The 20,441-nt window shown below is 48.4% G+C and overlaps 1 protein-coding gene across 7 annotated transcripts in view; it reads left to right on the top strand.

The window, feature by feature from the left end:
• The window catches only part of SLC25A22 (solute carrier family 25 member 22), a 55,774-nt gene continuing 35,333 nt past the window's right edge, over positions 1 to 20,441 (top strand). The window contains exons 1-2 of one of the 7 annotated variants that reach the window (XM_082058966.1): positions 7 to 82; positions 747 to 848. The gene's annotated coding sequence lies outside the window, so the exon portion shown is untranslated. Of the gene's footprint in view, positions 83 to 746; positions 849 to 3,713; positions 3,832 to 9,884; positions 9,967 to 12,603; positions 12,623 to 19,203; positions 19,223 to 20,441 lie in introns of those variants that run through there. The other 6 variants (XM_082058964.1, XM_082058970.1, XM_082058967.1 and 3 more) reach the window with 6 other exon arrangements.

The following is a 20,441-nucleotide window of genomic DNA, read 5'->3' as shown; positions in this document are numbered from 1 at the left end:
CGGGCCGCGCCGCGCCGAGAGCGTCTCCCCCTGCGCCGCGCCGGCCTCCGGCCCGGAGGGAACCCGTCGCCGCCCCGGACCGGTAAGTGCGGGCGCAGCTCCTCCCCGGCCTTCGGGGGCGCCGCCGGGGGGCCCAGCACGCCTCCTGCTGCCGGGCCACGGCTCGGCTCGCCTCTCCCGGCCTAGCCCCTTTTGCACCGGCCTCTTTCTCTCTCGGACCGACCCCTCATCCCAGGGTGTCGCCGGGCCCCCTTCGTGCACCGCTGGTTCTTGGGGGCCAGCCCCTTACCCCGGGGGCAGCGGGCTCCTCTGGCCCCCCCGTGTATCCTCCCCACCCCGGGAGCAGGTTCCCCTCCTCTCCCACTTCCCGCCCCAGGGGTTGTAAGCCATCCCGGTACCCCGCCTGCCCGCTCAGCCCTGGAAGTGCTGGTTCCCCCAGCCGCTCCTGTATTCCCAGGGGGTGAGAGTTCCCCTGCCCGGATTTGGGGCTGAAGGCGCAGCTGCCCGTGTGTCAAAGCCGAGCCTGAGGGAGATCACCCCGTGTTCCCCGCGGTGCTGGGGTTGCCCTTGCCGGGCATGAGGGACCGTAGCAGCGTTGCTTTTCCTCCGCCTGCCGTGCTGGGGAAATTGCAGTGACACATGTCCGGTTTCAGCCGTGCCCCTTAGTCTCCCGGAGCTGCTGCTTTGGATAGCAAAAGTGATATTTACCTTTCTCGGGGGTTTCTAATTTCTGAGGTGATTTGTAGGATTGTGGCCTCCGGGTGCCCCAGTTACAGGGCAGGATCCTGCATCTAAACCCTTTAGAGCTCCTTCCAGGCTCTCCTAAGCCAGATCTTCGCCTCTTTGAGGTAGGTCAAGGTTAATGTACTCTTTCTCCCCGGGATGGGGAGTGTGGAAATGTGCATAGTCTGTGGGATTTCCTCAAGGTCACGCTGGGAATAGAACCTGAAGCGTCCTTTCCTCTCTTGCTGCACCCTCTGGGGCTGCTGGGCTCCTGCTGGGTGAGAGTGCAGCTGTGGAAATCGAATTTTCTAGTGTCCTGGGCCTCCTTCCTGCAGGGCTTCTCAGCTTTTAGTTTGTACACCTTGACACGCTGTCAGAGTAACAAATGTCAGAGTGTGATCCCAGCTATATGTATTTGGCCTTGTATCTTTTCAATATTAGATGTTTACAGTTAAAGACTGGGTGTTTTTACCATAGCATGTAATCTCTGAGAGTCTTGCTGCCATTCTGATCTGACCTCTCGTGATGCAGCTGCTGCTGTTGGGTTTGTATCTGCAGTGACTTTGATCACTGCAAGTCACTGTGGCTTTGCCTCTCAAGAACTCACTTCTTGGCAATGGCAAGCAGAAGGCAATTGAACTGGAGTGGTACTGATAACAACGTATTGTGTGTGACTTGGATGGTGATTGTCTTGTCCTTGCCTTGTGTTTTGCTTACCAGGCTGTTCTAAATAAAGGTATAGATGAGGTCTAATAGATGGAGTTACACTAACCTCTTCACCAAAATATAAACACCAGTATTTAATGAGGATTTTCCTTTTTGAATGTCTTGCCTGTAGGATTTTTAACTGTGTGCTACTACTTGTCACGCACACAGGTACAATTTTTCTCCTGGTGTTGTGCCCTTGGGCTCATTTATTCACTGAGTGCCTGTTGTAGTAAGGAGTGTTATGTTTTGAAGGCAATGGTGACTGTTGGTAGAGATGGATGGCCAAGTTGGAAGAGCAAATCTGTGTCATAAGTTGGAGCCCAGCATTGCTCTGGAAGAAAGTCTCTAGTCTTGTTTGATGCCCAGCAATCTTGTTAATGTCTTACTAAGATGCCAAGACCATAGCAGATCCTCCTGCTGCCATTTTAAGAAGGGTAGTGTGCTGTATTGAGTTACTGGAGTTAGATATCAGTGTCAGCTTGTCAGAGCCATTTGCTCCCCTTTTCCTGCCAAGACTTAAATTAGTGGGCAGGACAGGGGGAAATCTCAACCTGGCTGGCCAAGGTGACAGCAGGATACACACATGGAAGCAGCCCCTGCACTCTCTTGGGTGTCATGTTTTGTGTTGTAGGTCTCTAGCAGGGCAAAGGTGTGGTAGAGAAAAGGGACTGAGATGCAGTGACTGGGATTTGGTGTGTCTCACAGCCTGGGAGCTGTGAGGATTTGGAGCTGTGCTCTGATGAGGGTGTTATAATATGCAAAGTCTCACTTAGGAACTGTAAGCATTCCATGTGACTGTACTGTCGTTCTTGCATAACTGTTGTTATATTGAGAATTGTGAAACAGTCGGAGGGAGAGATTTTCTGGAGTAGGGCAGCAGCATTTTCAGGTGGGAAAGCATTGTGCTGTGTTTAGCTAGAGTAAAACACATCTAGATCCAGCATCCCTCACCAGCGGCCCAGTTTTGCACATTTCCCTAAGAACAGCTTTTCCATGAGTGGTAAAGCTGGATCTAGGAAACACCCTCATTGCAGCATATATGATGACCGTGCAATGCTGTGAAAATAGTTACTTATCCCTGGCACTCTAGTTTTTAGCTGAATAACCTGCAGCCAGGAGGCTGTAAGACAAGTGATTGATGGAGATGCTCCTTCTCCCTTGGCAAGGAGTACCTAAGTATGGTGTATCATCCCTGTTTCCAGTCCTCACCAGTCCTGGGCTTTGCGTTTTGTGCTGGGCTGGGGGTTACTTGTTTTACATTTGTTGGCAAACCTTTGGATTCTCTTTCACCCTGCTGTGAAAAGAAAATGCTCTTGGACGACAATTGCCAAATTCGCATTAGCTGCTGGAAGGTGGTATGTCCTTGTGAAATCTGTGAGGTGAAAGGCTTGTGTGGCAAGAAGAAAATTCAGCTGTGTTGAAAGTAGATGTGAATGGACACATGTCTTTTGGTGCTCTTGCAACACATCTGCCTTCTTTCTGCATGATGCTTTTCTTTGTCACTTGATTTCTGGGCTCGCCTTGGGGCAGGGAAATGCCAGTGTTTTGCCATGTCAACTTTCCAGTGCCAACAAGATGCCTTATATGGGATATATCTCATAATGGGCTGTTTCTATCTGCCTAAAATCATATTATGCTGCCATAACATATTATGCTGCCATAAAAGACCTTGAAACTAGGCCCCAAGGGGGAAAGAAAAGGGTGGGAAAATGCAAAATATTTTTGTTTGATTGTTAGGAGATTCTGCACTGGGGAGATGATGTGCAGTCAAATCAGGTTTGGAATGGCTGGGACAAATGAGTTTCCTTGTGATCCTGGGTGCTGCAGTTCATGTGTATTACAGTAGGATGCTAATGCCCTATGAAGGGTGTTTCTACAATTTCATGTTTTCTAGGCTATTTTAGAACAGAGAGGCATTTCTTCTAAGCCTTCCTTGTCCTTGGCTGTTCTTCAGAGTGGATCTTTCTCCTATGTCTTTTTGTTTTGTTTTTGTGGGGTTTTTTTGTTTGTTTGATTTGTTTTTCCCCAGAATGAAGTTTCTAGACAGCTGCTGGCAGGTCAGCAGTACCCCAGAGCTGTGCACCTTGGCCCTTGACTGAAGTAAGCTGATGTAGCTCTGCAGAGCAAATTTGGTTTGCACCAGCTGAGGCTGGGCCATCATGTGGGAGCCCTCGAGCTACAGGAAGAGCCTGGGCACACAGCCTTTTAGCTTGTCACTTACAAGTTTGTTAACATCCTGTTAAGCTTCCAGTTGGACACACTTATCTCCCAGCTGCCTCTGCTCCATTGTTTAAATCTGCAGTACTGTGTAAGGACAAGTGCCTGTGTTGCTCCTTCAGCAGCAATGCAGAATGGGGAAGGATCTGCCCAGTCACAGTATCCTGCCTTCTGCTACTGCAGGTATGTAACAACTGGTTATTATTCCTTTTGCATCTGTGTATATGTTAATCTAAATCCTTAACTGTGTTTTCAGGAAATGCAAAAGCCTGCTTTGATGCCCACATTTGCACACTTGGGCATTCTTAGAAGTACCCAAACAGCTGCACTACCAAAAGTTAGGAGAGTTGGAATTACCAATTTCTTATCATGGCAAATGAGCTGTGGATACTGCCTAAGCAAGCCAGTGCATTGCTTTTATTTTTTTACTTTTGAACATATCATACACACTGTGTGATGTTTCATTGTGCATTTCTCATAAATGGGTGTATGATGGCCTCCAGCCTTGCTGGAGCCAGTTGCCTTGTCTGCCTGTAGTGAGACAGCGAGACGTGACTGCAAGCATTTCTTCTCCTCTGCTGAAGAAGTGCCTGAGGTCTGACAGGACGGTGTGTTTTGGCTTCCCTGGCACTGTGATTTGATGAAGCCTGCCTTTTCCTGCAAGGCTGAGTCCCCTGGCCTGTGCCTGATTGGAGTGAGGATTGTCATTTGGCCATATGCAGCTAACAGCACGGCGGGTTGCTAGAGCTAACACTGTGTTGCTCCAACTAATCCTAACAGCAGATAAATAATTTTTTCATGTCCTCTTCTGTTTGCCTTCCAGTGCAGCAATAGGAGGAAGGAGGGGTGGACTGAGCTGTCCAATGCAAAACTCGGTGTTGCTTTAACCTTACAGTATTGATTGCTGGGTAGTTCCAGTTGTGAAGATAAAGTAACAGGGGGTGCAAAAACTTTAGAAAACAAGACAAAACACCACAGAAACCCAATGAAAAGACCTTGTCAGTCTGAGTGGTTTGAATTTCTGTCTGGCAGTTTCCTCTTACATATCTGCAAATATAAAAGCTTTGAATGCTTACTGTCTTAGGAGGGCTACCCTCATGGAGATTATTTGCTTGGGGAAGGGAAAGGCACCTGGGCAGCAATGCTTGGTCTGTATCAGGAGAAATGTGATGGGGTACCATTTTTTTAATTTGTGGGGTCTCTGTTGCTCCTGATTGAATGCATCCTGTGGTGAGCTGCTCACAGGAATGCAGTCTTATGTTTATTTTGTTAAACCTTTTCATAACTGGTTCTTGTTCTCATTTTGGTGGTGCTGTTGTGTGTGGGTGGCTATGTGCTGTCAAACCTCCATGTGCCCTGCTCCTTCCTTCGGTGCTGATGCTAGTGTGTGGTTTATCAAGAGAGCTGTTTGGATTTTTTTTTTTTTTCCTGGGTCTGCAACTTTTGTCCAGAGGCAGGGAGGAGAGACATTAATCTTGATCCAGCTGAGTTTCGCAAAACAGCATGAATTTGAGCAGCTAGAGATGACTGAAGTCCCATCAAAGACTCGGCGCGTCCCACCTGGAGTTTGGCTCCAAGGTTGGGGTTCATGCTCTCAATTTAAAGGCTGTCCCAGCTATGAGGAACTTCATGGACACAGTGGAGAGGAGGAAGGAGAAAAACTTCCCCTCTTATATAGTACAGTGGTGCTGCTGCACTGAGTGACTGTCTTGGAGAAGGCCATTAGGAAGAGAGAAGGTGTGTGCTTTTCTATTAGAGGACAAAGATACGGTACTTCCAGCAAGTCATTTTAGTATGAGAGAGATGCTGTGTAGGTGAGCTCTTAGTTTGGATCAAGCCAGAAGCCAGTCCAGTAGCCATGATCCTTAATTTCTGAATTCAGCTGCAGCTTCCAGTGAATCCTTTTTGCTTCAATAAGGGGCTGTGCTATGTGATGTGAAAGCTCCTAGCCAGGGTGAACACTGGCTTTGCACAGAGAAATGTGTGGAAGAAGGTGGTGGCATGTGGTGTGCTTAGTCTGGACAAGCACATCTGTCATTCTGTTGCTACTGAGTAGTGTGTCCTTGTCATTGATGTGTCTGACCCCTTCCTGCCTTTAACAGCTGTGCTGCCTGTGCGTGTTGACAAAGGAGACAGGGCAGTTCCCTGTTGACTGCTGGGTAGGAGGCGATGGAAATGCCCTCTCCAAGGCCATGTGCAGACTGGGAGCTTGTTTGGTGCCCTGTTAAGTGCTGTACTCTTTGCTCTATTACTGTTAGGGATTTATATGAAAATAAAAAATAAAGGGTGCATGTTTTAGGGTCAGGATATGTCAGGGCTAACTGTGAATTTGGGTGCTGCTTTCTCCTTTGCCACAGATTCAGAACATGACCTTGGATAAGCAGTAAAATGTCTGTTTCTGACCCTGTCCCTTACAGCTAAATAGGGACAGCAGCATTTCCAGGGTTTTCCCACATGTACGCAATAGCAGCTGTTGCACAAGGTGTGATCTAATGTAGTAAATGGTCTCTCCTTCTGGGGGCTTCATTTTCCTTTTTCATTTCATGTTGGCTTTCTCAAGGATGAGGTTAGCTTTCACTTCCATGCTCTGAGCATGGAAGCTGAGCTCTTCTCTGTAAGGCAACAGTAGTACTGTTGGTTCATCTCATCCTTTGGGAGCAGCTGTTGTTCATGAAGGCTATTTTCTAAGGGTACTATTTCTTTTAAAGGATATAAAACACATTGTGTGGGCCTGATCCCCTTCTCCTGAGCTGTCCCATTGCCTTTGTTAGCAGCTGTGTACATGAACTGAGCAGCTGTTTTCTTTTTTATGCCCCCCCCCCCTTTTTTTTTTCCTGAAACTTAGAGTGAAGATTCATTGGTGTCCCACTCTGGTTCTTCAAAACTAATGGAGAACTTGAAGGAAATATCTTGGATACTAAAACTACAGAAATGCCAGACGCTATATAAACAACTAAACTCAGCCCCCGGCCCTTCCTGAAAGAGGGGTGATTTGTAGAAATACTTCCACAAATGGTCTAAATTTGGTTTTGGAAAGGGGGGAAGAAATGCTTGGCTGCTGCTGAGCTGTGTGTAGGCGTGTGCCCAAGTGCACTGTGCGGTGTGCTGCCTGCCAGCATGCTCCTGAGGAGGCTGAGCAGGCTGCTCCCGCTGCGTCTGCGTGCTCAGGAGGCATCTGTGCGCCGCTGACTCAGTCTCTGCAGCTCTGCCAGGTCCCTGGCATGGAATGAGCTCCCACTTCCCCTGCGGTGAGGTTCAGCTGTGCCTGCTTGTTGGGCTGTTCTGGTGGAGATGAGCTGTGGCCAGTTTGCAGAGGTGCATGGTCAGCGTGTGGGTGTGCAGCTTGTGAGATGTTGCTTGGCACATTGGTGAGATTGTGGGAAGGCCCTGGCATGATCTAACACCGGCTTGTCTCTCATGCTGGTACAGTTACCTGGACCTGGGGCAGTGCAAACTGAGGTAGTCTGAAACTGGAAGCAAAGAGATCAGCCATGCAAAGGGCATGTGCTATTTGGACACACGTGTGCATATACATGAGGTGACAAACATGCTGGTAGCCTGAAAAGACATGGGATGGGAGAGGATATACATGTCATGGTCAGGGACCCTGATGAACTCTGGCAGAGCTGCCTGCTGTGGCCAGCCTTCCCTCTTCCCCTCCACTTATGAGGTTACTGCTCTTGCAGGGTAAGGAGAACATTATTTCCCCAGCTGATACCAGACCTGGGGTCCTGACATCAACCGTGACAGCAACAGAGTGCTGCAAGACCTCTTGTGTGGGCTTTGCTGCTAGACAAGCAGGTTCTCATCTCAGTAGCCACAGCTGACTCAAAAGGATGGTGGATTGGAGTGGGTGGCTCAGGATCCAGAGGATCTCTGGAACAGAGCAGTGTGTCTGGTTCCTGCGTTGCCAAACCATTGTTAGTCTCCCAACACAAAGCACCTGTTACACTGCTTGCTGGCATGACAATTTGTTGTCTTTAATGCTATTTGCCATTCCTGCCATACACTCTCTGGCAAGACAGTGTTGGTTGGTAGTTAGAGCAGGGCTGTGAGGTGTGATTATTATTCAGGGGTGATTTTTTTTTTTTGAGAACTTTCTGAAAACAGGGCAAATTCTTAAGCAATGCAATATGAATTGCTTTTCTGAGGATGCTTAATGTGTCAGGTAAATTCTTGCAGATCCGTCTGGTAGGTACCAGCATTGCATTGTGTATGCAGAGAAACCAGGTAAGACATTTAGTGTCCGGAGAATGACTTTCCAAATTTGACTTATTTCATTTTTTTCCTCTCTTTTTCCTTTCTTGTGTTATCCATCTCCTTTTGCTTTGTTTAGGTGAGCAGGACTGCATGTGATTTCATTTGCCTGTAGCCTCCTAAATATACTGTTTTCCTGCTGAGAGTGCCTTACCTGCCTTGCAGCCCACTGATTCACAGCACTCTGGGTGAGCAGGAGTGGGTGGATGGATTACGCCACAGACTCCCAAGCCATCAGATGGTGGTTTCAGTCCCCTTGAAAATTTTTCCGCTTGTCACGGAGCACGTATGAGTTTCCCTTGAGGAGCTGCTACCTTCTTTGGCAGTAACATGACCCATGTGGGGCGCTGACGTCTGTTTAGCAAAGAACCATTTTGCTGTGATCTGAACAGCTTTGGCGTAAGCAAACAGCTGAGCTGGGAGGAGAGAAATGCTGTTTGTGATGCAGGAGCAGAGCAGGTACATTCATGTACTCCCACAGCAAAGGGACTGGCAGCAGCAGTGTCCTGTGTCACCATTCCTATTGCTGAGAGGCAAGGAATATTGATTAACGTGACATTTAACTGACATTTCCTCTAGTGTCCTGGGAGCATTAGTTAAGTTTTGCTTTCAGCAGTGGGAAGTAATGAGATAAGCTTCCTTCCTTGGAAAGGTCTCTACCTGCTGTTGCAAAGTGTTTGGGAGGCTGGGAGATGTCCTGCTCTTCCTGTCTGGTCTCTTGTACAGAGGTACCTGAAATAGAGTCTTGTGTGTAGCAAGCAGTTGAGTTTGCAGCCTGTACACCAGTGATTGCACGCTTTCATGGTGGCTTCTTCTTGATACTTCTCTGTCACATTGCCTTAGGTGAAACCCAGCTCCCAACTCCAGAGGGTGACACAGGCAGGTTTACATCCTTTCAGACGCTGGGGTTCTGTTTCATTAACCTGCAATATTTTAACGTTGGCACCCACATTGGCAGCTGGCTCTCTTGAGACACCATGCCTTTGCTACAGGGGTAGAGTGGGGGGTTGCACTGGTGTTCCAGCTGGGCTTGTGCAGTCCATCTTTGGGACTCCAAGTGACAGCTATCAGTTGACGTACAGCCTCACAGGGCTCTGGATTGCCAGGTCTTTAAAATTGTTTGTTCAGGGCCTAGAAGCCGTTATCTCCCAGGCATCCCTAGAGGGATTCTTGTTCTATTTTATCATTGTTCGTTGTTTGTTTTGTTTTGTTTTTCCAGCGCCCACAGCAGTCAGGCTACAGGCTGCTGCTGAGAGTGGCAGCCCTGCTTCTCACTCCCACCTCTCCTTGTGCTGGCCAGAGCATTTGTGTGTTCACAGCTATGCATTGACCTGGGAATAGGCCTGGTCCAAAATAAGTTCCTGTAGTTGCTGTGGAAAGGAAAAACTCCCTCCTTTTTGGCAGTAGCCTGAAGTTACGCTGGACTAGTGGTTAAGTAACCACAGCCTCTGCTGGGAAACAGAATCATATGTCTTAAGAGAGGTGCAGTTTCCAGGAGCTAAAAATCCCTAATATGGTTTTCTTCATGAAAATATTTGCATCTTCTCTGCCAACCCACTGTCAAGACTGCATTGAGCCTGTACCAGTGCCTCTTTGTGCAGGACAAACTGCATTGTACTACCATTCTGCAACCTGGGGTCTTGCCTGGTGCCTGATTTTTGAGTGGGAGAGTCAGCATCATGTCTTTAAAACACCCTGCAATTCACATGGGCTAGTCCTTGCTGCCAGGGAAAGGTGGTTGCTTTTCAGGCTGCCTAAGGATGACCCTGTGTATTGCCAGTTGCATTGCAGTATGGGAAGAAGTGAAAACAGTGGAAAAAAACCCACGCCTTTTCTTTGCTCTGGCACGGTCCCCTAGTGTTCACAGGAACAAGTGCATGCTGCAGAGAGTGCTTGGTGAGCACGTGTCCTTGGAGATGCAAAGAAATACAACCGACTTCCTCCACTCTTCCTCTTCCTCTCTCTCCCTTGCATGCCAGGAGGCGGTGGCAGTGCCCAGCAGACGCCCTTATTGTGAGCACAGCTGATGCCGAGGAAGGCTCCTTGCCAGGGGTGGCAGAGGTGGGGGATCTGGTTACTCTTGAGCTGGAGAGATGGGAGGCTTCTCTCTGAGTGTATCTGAACATTGGTGGAGTTGTGTGTCTCTCTTTTCCTGCTATTCTTTTGCTTTTCCTTGCCACAGTCTGTCCCTTCCCGTTTCTGAAGGCTCCTTTCTCATTTTGACATGGGAAGTGCTCATGGTCCTACCTGCCTGCCTCCATTGCCAGGTAGGTGTATGGAGCCAGTTGGGATTTCCTAACTTGGTTGAGCTCACACTGCAGGTTCCACGTGCTGCCTGTCCGGCCGAGCTGTCCCTGGCTGACTTTGTGGATGTGGAGGAGACAGGTCCATGTGAGGAGCGGTGTGTGGCAGGATGCTGTGTGACTTGCAGCCCCTGGTGCTGCTCTGTGGCTGGAGGCTGCCAGTGCCACGTCATCCCAGTTGGGAAAGGGGGTGCCGGCGGGGTCCCAGGCTCACAGTCACTAAGCAACAGGGTGTCATCCCAAGGCCTGTGATGTGCTCTGGACCATGGAGGTGGGAAGGGACAAGCCAGCTAGCCCTTTGGAGAGGAGTCTGTCCGTGTCAGTCATTACACCAAGCGCTAGGTGAACGAGCAAAGCTTTTTGCACGTTAACCAGGCAGCGGGGCTGAGGCGAGCTGTGGGGTAAAAGCTGCAGTGCTCGTGTACTTCTCTGAAAGCCCTGTCAAGGCAAGTACTTTCCACACTCACACAGCTATTATGAAAGAGCCAGGGTTTGCTGCACCCTTCTCTCCCTTTGCCCTCAGGGCATGCTGGGCTTGTTTGAATTAATGTAATTAGCACATGCCTTATTAGCTCACTAAGGCACAAAGAACTCATGTATATTTGTAGCCAGGTTAAGCAGCTCCTATTAACTTAATAACTGTGTCCTCCTCAGTGCACAGCAACAGTTAATCACTGGTGGTGACTCAGGATCAGCCAGTATGGAGGGAATATGGGCAAGGTGTATATGTGTGCGGTTCTCTTTTATTGTGTTGTATTTTTATTAATGAGCAGAGCTGTGAAGAGAATTAGCAACAGGCGCAGTAGACAGAAGGAAGCTTTCAGGGCAGGTTTGCTAAACAGCCAGCCCTGGATATTTCCTGTGCTCTACACTATCTGTAGAAAGGATCTATATAATGTGTGATATGACACAGACTGGGAGGCAGAAATATACAGAAATAAACTTTAGGAACCTGTGCTTGAACTCTGCTCCAATTGGCTTATGAACTAGGTACTGATTATAGTTTTGCTTAGTTGTCTACCCTGTTTCCCCTCAGTGAATCCTGGGACAGAGGAAGTGGTGCTGTATTCAGGTGCTGCTTATGACTGAGACTGCGAAGTTCTCATGAAAGGACTTGAAACAGTTGCAAGCAGTTTCATTCTCTGCAGTGCTATGATCCTCAGTCCTTTTTGCTGGTCTGGTTCTTGCCACGCACAGGGATGCTGCCAGGATGCTTGCCACCAGGTGTGGTTGTGGTTTGGGGTTTTTTTGTGTGTGTGTGGGGTGGTTTCTTTTGTTTTTGTTGTGGCTTTTTTGGGTTTTGTTTGTTTGTTTGTGTGGTGGTGTTTGTTTTTTGTTTGGTTGTTTTTTTGTTGTTTGTTTTTGTTTTGTTGTTTTTTGTTTGGTTTGGTGGTTTTTTTTGTGGGCTTTTGTGTGTGTGGTATGGTTTTTGTTGTTGTTGCATTTTTCTTTTTTTCTTTTCAAAAGATTCAGGTTATGGGGGTAAGTGCCAGTTTGTGCTCCACCACCCTGGAAGGGGGCAGCCTGCAAGTCTAGGATGGTAGTGTGTCTCTTCCTGTAGTCCTGCACCTGGGATAGTAAGGTCGTGCAATGCTTCTAAAACTAGTGAGTTATGCATTTCGGGGGCTTTTTTCAGCCAAGATCACTACGTATGCAAAGGAGGCTTCCTGCTTTTCTTCTCCCCCTTCCTGTAATAATCATAGGTCATGCTCCTTGCAGTGAGCATGAGCTGGACAGAGGAGCAGAAAGAGTAGTGCTGGAAAGCAGCTGATGTGATTGCACAGTTTTGGTCAGGTTTTCTGCAGGTAGCTGTTGGAGTGAGATACGGGTATCCTGCCTGGTCCCCCTTCCTCGTTTTACTTTTCTCATTTGCTCGTTCTCCTCCTTGCCAAATAAGCTTGGGCTGTTAGGGCCTGAACTGTTCCTCGTCATCATGAGTTTGTGCAGGAATGTCATTGAGAAGAAGAGGCTGTTACAGGCAGATAGGCAAAGAAACCCTGTGAAATTGGACAGAAGTGTGTATGTGTGTGTAATAATGTACCCTATCACTGCAGCTGGTGGGGAACAAGTCAGAGAGGCTCCACCAGAGACAATGAGTTCTTCTGGCTTGTATCTGCTGAGGACCTGTCCCTCCTGGGAGGCATGGCAGGAAAATAAAAGTCTCTGTGAGATCTCCATGGGGTGACAGGGGATGCACATGAGTCGGTCTGCAGCAGGTTGGAACAGATAAATTTATTTCTTCTTCCTTAGAGCCTGTTCCTGGGACAGCCCAATGCTTGGATGAAGGAACTGCGAGTGGTTAGTGAAGTGAGGAGCTGCAATGGTACATATTGTACTGGGAAGGGGAAAAAAAAAAGTCTATGGGAAGATGGGAAGAGAAATGGTTGCTGAAGCACCTCAGATGCTTGCTGGAGGTGGGGATTTGTTTTTTGGTGGTTTTGTTTGTCTGGTTTTTCCTCTTTTTTTTTTTTTTTTCTTCCTGTTTCAGAGGCAGGGAGGGATGCTGCTTGGCTTTGGGTAGGAGGCTTTGTGTGCTGAATCACAGCAGCCTGCTGGCTCAGAGCTGTGGGCTGCTTGGCACCCACCAAGACAGGGCATTTTCCAGGCCAGCTTTTTTAGCCATTGAGGCTTTTTTTTTTTCCTCTCTATTATCATCGTCTGTTCACTGGCTGGACGAGTTTGGAGAAGGAAGGAGCAGCTTTGATGTGGTGGAGCTTAACCCAAATATTTCACTGGTCTTCCCTCGTGCTGTTCTGGTGTGTGTCTTGTTCTGCATCTGCCTGAAGGAGCATGACATGGCGAAATCAAACTTGGATTTGTGGGTTGTTTTTCTTTTCAAAAGAACAGTTTGTATTTCCCTCCTCCTCCTTTCAGAGAGAAAAAGCCTTTTCTAGGGCTGTAGGCAACATTCTGAGAAAAAACATACTCATCTTGTGACACGAAGGTGGTGGTCATCCATAACAGTTGGTGTTTGACCCAGCTGCTGCCAAACTCTCTGACTTGGGCCATCACCAGGGTCCTGGAGACCTTGAATTGCATCATGTCCATCTTGTGTGCCCCATGCTAGCCCCGGGGCAGGATGACCAGCTCCCATCAGGGGCTCACAGTGGGCACAGTACTGACCTGTGCTGGCAGTCCTTTTCCTCTGCAGCGTCAGGTTTGGCTGCAGCAAGCCAGCACCATCCCAGGAGGACGCACTTCAAGGCATCTAACAGGAACAGCTCTGTGGGTGTTTGGGTGTTGCTCTGGTGAGGTACTGCTGCAATTTGGCCTAAAAAAGTTGCTTATTCCTAACAGCAGGGCCACTGCCACTCCTTTCTTTCAGAGGAGATTGGTCTGCTGAGAGCCAGGAGCCCTGTTTTTTTGCTGCTGGGGAATGAATGGTCGCTTTCATGCCCCAAGACCTCAGCTCAGTGCTCTGTCTCATTCCTGCCAAGTGAACTAGAATCCAACCATTGCTTTCTTTTGGGTTTCTCAGTTGGCTGGTTTTAATTACTGCTTTATATGTGGTGATTATTTTAAATTGGGAAGGGGGAACCTTTTTTCTACTCTGCCGGTCTCTTGGCAGAGCACCAGAGTGAGGAATTTGCACCATTCGTTTTCTTGGTGGTAAGTCCTTCCAGATCAAAGGGTTGATCTGTCTGTCAGCATCAGTTGGCTCTGCCGTTTCTTGGCCACCACAGAGTGTTGAAGACGAAATACTGTATATAAGTTCTCGTTTGTTTTCCCAGCTCTGTCTCCCATCTGCCAGACTCCAACTTCTTTCTCCAGCTAGTGCTGCATGTCTCTGAAACTGTAATTTCATAAAGACTGGTATGGAGAACTGATCCAGAAGAGGGTGGGTTTAAAAATAGCATCACGTCAGTTCAGTGTGTGACTATATGATTTCTTAAGTGACATTTGGAAAGGGGCATCATTAACGATAAGCACCCACTTATGTTGAGCAAAGATGTCCAAGCTGCAAACTTGCTTGTACACCAGCATGATCATGTCTGGGCAGTTTTACTATCTGTCAGTTAGCCTGTGCTTTCACTGGCTCTTCAGCTGCAAAATAATGGAGGCCATTATAAACTTAATTTAAATAAGCATTTTCTCTAGAACCTGACACATATCTGTAGTTTATTGTATTTGCATATGGATTAATTGTTCTGTAGCTAGGTTTTACAGATCTTTTTGAACTGGTGCAGGGACTTCCAGGTCAGTATAGACCAAAGACTGAAGCCCACCACTTTTTTCAAGCAAAATGCTGGGCCTGAATTTCTGCTACGGCCATTTTGTGACCTCGTACACTGCATCGCTGAAGATTTTATAAGAGACATATGGAATTTCTGAGTTTTTGGCCCTCTGGCTCCAATACCTCTTGGTCCATGTTTCTGTAGAAGCCATGAAGAGCCAAGACTGAGTTTACCTTTGAGCATGAATAGTTGCCCATAGAGGTCTCCCCATCCTTGGGAAGTGGTGGAGGTGGCATTTCCAAGGTCAGTATCTGCTGTCTCTCTTTTGTTTTCTTGACTGCTGCTTGTGAAGGTAAATGAGGTCTCTGAATTTCCTGTAGTCTCAAATAAATCTTGGAAAATACAGATGCAACACTGTGCATGCAGTATCAGAATATAGGACGTAGCTGTAGTCCCAGGGGGTTGCAGGATTGCCCCTTTGTGACACTTCCACCATGGCCCTGTTGTGTCTCTGCTCCTGTCACGATATTATGGGTAAATACAGTGGTCTGGATAGGTAAAGGATGTGGTGCACAAGTACCGCTGCTAAGATGTGGGACTTCTGTTCATGTCTTGTTTTTTCCTAAGCTGGAATGTTGTAATGGGAGGGTGTGGGTGTTCCTCAGACTGCCAGTTGTGGCTGGAAATCCTGTCTGAAAGTGAGGAGTAAGTTGGTGACAAAGCTGGAATGAGAGCTGAGGAACCTTTGCTGCTGATCAGGAGTTTTGGTCCTCTTTTTTTCCCCTCTGTGGGCATATAGGTAAATCTATACTGGCACCACATGTGTTTGTGAAGCCAAGTGCCTCTATAACGTGTCCTCAGCCTGGAGACAATCCTGCACCTCCAGGGATCTTGCTTATTTGTGGCATGAGGGAGAGGTCTTGAGGCTTTCTTCTATCATCACAAGGTCTCACAACATGGAGAGTTAAGGATCTGCAGACTGAGCCCAGTTTGCAGATACAAGAGCGAAGTTTGCCTGCTGTTTTGCAAGGGTGCCAGCCCAACTGTTGTCACTGTGAATGTGCTCGGGCATTTTTGGCTGTAGATAGGAGAGTGTTGGAGGGAACGCCCATCCTGAGCAGCCAGCAGGAAGCTACACAAGGCAAAGGTGAGTCATGGAGGATGGAGGGGCCTGCAGGAGCTGAGAGCTCTTCCAAGGGGCTGTTGGGAAGGAGGGAGCGAGTGCCCTGCATGCTGGGGCTCAGTGTTCCCAGTGGCTTACAAGTTGAGTAGGCACTGTGCCATGGAGCCTGTCCCCACGGGGGTGCAAGCAGCATGTGGTACAGGCAGGTGGTGTAGCACCTCCTCAGTGAGACTTCGGCCTTTTTCCACCTGAGGCAAGGGGGAGACCTGCCCTGGGTTTGGTGCTTTCAAAGCCCAGTGTCATATGGGGGCAGTCAGACACTGGCCGTGAAGCAGTTGAGTTTGTGTCTGCAGCCCCAGGGCTTCTGCCTGATGGCAGAATGGTACAAAGAGGCCATGCTGCCCTGCTGTGCACCCGGAGAGGTGATGCTTTGTGGTGGTGGAGGAGTGTCCGCCAGTGTGTTTGAGAGCTACTTTGGTTTATTGAGAACTAATGCCCTGCCTGGTGGTGCAAGGAAATTCATAGCAGTTCCTGCTTTTGAGAGCCTAAAGGCAAGCAAGCTGCAGAGATTAACCTCCCATTGATTCCTTCCATCCCCTCTGTCCTGAAATGTTCTGAGCAGGAGAGAGCCAAGTCTATGGCTTGTCCATGGGTGAGGTGTCCTGGTGCTGACTCCCTACGGTGCTTTGTGACCAGCACACACACATCTAGAAAGCAGCTTTTCTTAGGAAATATTTGCGGTTCGGTTTGCTCTCCTTAAACCTCATTGTTGCGATGGCAGCTTTACCTCAGTCCTTAGCAAAACTTGGCAGGGTGTGCACACCTTCAAATATGTTTACACTGTGAAGAAAAACAGTGTGCTGATCCCAGGAAGTTTCTCCTGTCCCAACAGGTCCTAGTTGCTGATTGCTTCTCTGCTTGCCCACCCCTCCACTTCTCTGACTGTGAGTGGTCGCATGGATGTGTCCTTTTGACGCGGGATACTGGCATGGCTTTGCTCCTTCCTCTCACCCTCTGAGCCCTGCTTCTTGATATTGGCTTCTCTGTCTGGGGCACTGATTTTGTCTGCTCTCAAGACAAATGGAAATATGTGGAAGGGAATACTGTCTTTTCCTTCTGCTGTTTATTTTCAAATCAAGGTTGTAGTTTGAATGTTTGCTTTCAGTGACAGCTCCAGCATGTGTTGGCCTCCAGTTCTGTCTCATTCCTGCGTGACCACTCTGCACAGATGTTTGCACTGGCACGAAAGCAGGGATGGGAACACGTTTGGATGTAGGGAGGGGATGGGATTGCTTCCTTTGGCCACAGTGCCAGCTGATGTTGGCTAAAGGTCTTACGTCAAAACGGCAGCCTGCGTGTGTTCAGATAAATTGGGGTGTCTGAAGGTCTGCACCCAAGAGGCTGCGCTCAGCTGCAGAGTGGGGCTGCTGGGGAGGGGAGAGCCTGGAAATGGGAAGGCTGGCAGAGGGCAAAAGCAAAGAGATGGCCTCTGTGGGGCAGCTGCTGGCAGGATTTGGGAGAACTAGTGGACTGGCAGCCCGTGGCTAGCTTGGAGGGTGCCAGTGGTGCCTCTGGCAGAGGGAGAGCAGGAAGAGAAGTGTGCTGAGCTCTGGGGACCCCCAGGGTCAGACTGCAGGCTGAGCAGTGGCATCCAGGGGTAGAGGTGGCAACCCACAGCCTTTGGCAGTGCAGTGGCAATAAATGTGATGCGCATGGTCAAAGGGGTGTGGGTAAGCTTAACCAGTTCCTTCTTCTGTGATGTCTTCTTGTGTGGAGATGTTAGGTGCCTGTATATCCATTCAAGCTTGCCAGCAGCACACAGGGCATGTGATGAGACTGTGTGCTCCTCTCCATGCCCCAGGCTGGGCTGTGATTCTCTGGTAAGCACTTTTCCTTCAGATGATAAGGCGAGAACCAAAGGTTGTGAGTCCAGCCTTGTGCCTCAGGCTGATCAGGAGTAGGCAGGTCTGCAGGAGGTGAAGGCTGGCCATCCTGGAGAAAACCTTACTGACTGGGTCATGTAGCGGGATGACTGTCTGTGATGTGTGGTACAGCAGGGGAGCAAAATAGCCCCATTTTGCCAAGGGCTTGGGCTGTGAGGACCAGATACATCCACAGCTGGCTAGGTTTGCATTGTGGTACCCCTAGTCTGTTCTGTTCTGTTGCTTTCTGATGATGGATCTTGGTAGCTGGGAAAAGAGAGAAGCTAGGTTGAGGAAGCTCCTGGGCTGTCTGTGTGCAGCAACATGAGATTCAGGCCGTTCACACTGCGTATCCACCTAGCACAGAGGTGATTCCCCATGCTGCGGTGTGTGAGTTGCTCTGAAACTAATTTGCTTGATGATTTTAATAAATGTAGAAGGGAAATCCTGGTGTGTGAGTAATGGGGCATTAATCCATGCCTAGCTGTGTTAACAGCACTCTAGGAAGGAATTAACTCCACATAATGCATTGCCCATGCAGCTCTCACTTTCTTAATTATGGGATGTTCTATTTAGGATTCCCCTTCCATGAGGACTGCTCAGCCTTTTCAACTTTGAGGTGGGTGTCTGTCAGCTCTCACTTCCTCTTTGCTGCTCATGCCATGCAGGTTCCCAGTTCCAACAGTGCTGTTGCCTGCCAGGCCATGGAGCTTAACCATACGAAGGCTTTCTGAGGCATTGGCATCTTTTTGGTGCTGCTGGCATGTCTGCTGCCCTGGTGCAGGTGCTGATGGAGGTTTCCTGGGAAGATGCAAGCCCTGCTCCCTGATCCTGCTCCCATAGGAAGCCCTGGAGCTATATACCCTGCTTGGCTGCAGAAGTTTTGCTTGCCTGCCTTTATTTGCATTTTTAGGCTCCTGAGAGCACCGTGTTCCTGCGGGGATACATAGGTCCTTTCTTAATCTCTTTCCTTTCTAGGTGAAATGTATAATGTTGTTCTGGATTTGTTTTTTAAATATCCTATAGAATTACCAGCGTTCTCTTCCCAGCCAGTGTTTTTCCTCCTCCCAGACTGCAGGAGCTATTTTCCTGCCCTCAGAGGGACTGGGGTCTGGCTCCATGGCCAGGACACTGGAGGCTTCATCATTCACCATTTTCTAAGAGACTCAAAGTTCTGTAGATTATGGCAAAGTGCTCAGGTGGATTTTGCAGTGACTTTGGGTTTGTTTTGCAATTGGTCATTCGCTGGAGTTCTGTTTAAAGAGAGCTCAAATAAGCTTTCCACTTCAGTGCATTAAAATCCCTTAATGCATTAAAATCCCCAGCCACAGACATTCAGGCCTCTGCTGTGCCAGATGCTGTGTAAACAGTTATCAAGTGCTGGTGTCTGCTGTAAAATGATCACATTGTTCACTTCCCCTTGCTTGTCTGTGAGTTGAGTAGCTTTTGTTAGGAGAGATGATACTAGTCCTGGCATTTGCTGGCCATACAGCCAGCACTAAGGAAACCTGTAACTTTGCCCAGTTTTAAAACCAGGAAGATTTATTTATTTATTTATTTTTAAATTCCTTCCTGCTGTGCAGCTGCAGCAGTAGTATCTATACCCTGGTGGGAAGCAGCAGCAGTTTTCCAGCTGGGTCAGACAGCTGGGGAGGGCTCTGCAGTTACTGGGCAGGTGGAGAGCTGAAGCCAAAAGTCAAAAGAAAAGAAGAGAGAGCTAAATCCAATTGTCCCAAATCTCTCTTGGTGCAGCAGTATCTTCTCCAACCCCCATCATCTTACTTGTATCAGCAGGTAAGGAACAACCTTGTGATACATTTGTCTGTCTGTCTCGGTCTCTCACTCTTTTGGCTGCCTGTCAGTGGTGAATATGAGCAGCCTTGCTGTCTTCTCTTGTGTTGCCATTTGCAGTGGTGCCAGTCCCCCTGGGTGCCCCTCTGCAGGGAAGGGTGCAGCAGAGGCAAGAAGGAGGAGTTTGCCAGAGCTTGGAGTGGGGTGTAAGGACTGCTTGGTGCATGTATTTTGTCAGAGCTGCTGCCTCAAACAGAAACATCCTATTGAGTGTATAGACGTTATTGAGTAAGTTTTCATGGTTCAGGGCTTTTTTTATGCCAGGGTCATGGGCTTTCAGCAGCTATTCTCCCTGGGTTTTTTTATATTTTGGTCTTATTCTGGTTAAGTTGATAAAGAATTAGATTAACTTGAAAGAAACTACTCTTGTGAACATGCATGTGAAAGCACATGCAGCAAAAGGTGTAAGCAATTTTCACTCAGAAAGTGCAGACATAGTTGATCTGGAGATTTTCAAGGTCTGCTTCCATGGATTAGTCAAGATCAGGTTGAACTGTCTGAAGAGGAATCATGGAAGGTGTAATAGTCTAGTGTAGTGGATGAGGTTCATGGCAGAGTTTTGGAGAGGAGCCCTTTTCCTTAGTGAGCTCCATATGCTGGTCTCTCATGGTTTTGGCTGAATGTGGGACTTCAGAAAAGGTGTTTTTAGCCTCATGTTGTCCAAGTGTGGGACTGTGCGAGTGCTTTTGTGGTGCCCTGTCCTTGTCCAGGGAGGGGAATAGGGTAGTGCTGAACTCTGTGTAACCTCACCCCCTCTCCTTCCCTTACTGTTTGTACTATCACCAGCTCTTTGTGCTTTCAGGGACCTTTTATTCTCAAGAGTGCCTCTGGCCCTCAGGTTGTATCTCCAGAACAGAAATGTTAGCCTGAAAGCCACCTTGTTGGATGTGAGATTCTATGTGACTTAGGAAATTTGCAGTTAAGGGTCAAATTTCATTCCAGAGGAAAGGGGCAAAGGTATCTCCTCTGCTTCTGGCTTGCTACACAGGTGGCAGCTGGAAGGGGAGAGGGAGGAGGGTGGCTGAGTACTGCTGAGATGCCTGCTGAAAGCATGGGTAACCTGATTCCTAGGTTGGAGGGAAGCAGGAGGAAAAGGCACCTACAGAAAGCTGAAGGTTGTGGCCGCTTATGGAATTTTCTGCAGCATCCAGATTTCTTTGTG

This window comes from Streptopelia decaocto (genome assembly GCF_964273445.1).
Source record: "Streptopelia decaocto genome assembly, chromosome: 7".
NCBI lineage: Eukaryota > Metazoa > Chordata > Aves > Columbiformes > Columbidae > Streptopelia > Streptopelia decaocto.
Note: the sequence above shows the minus strand (reverse complement) of the source record. Positions and strands in the feature narration are given on the sequence as shown.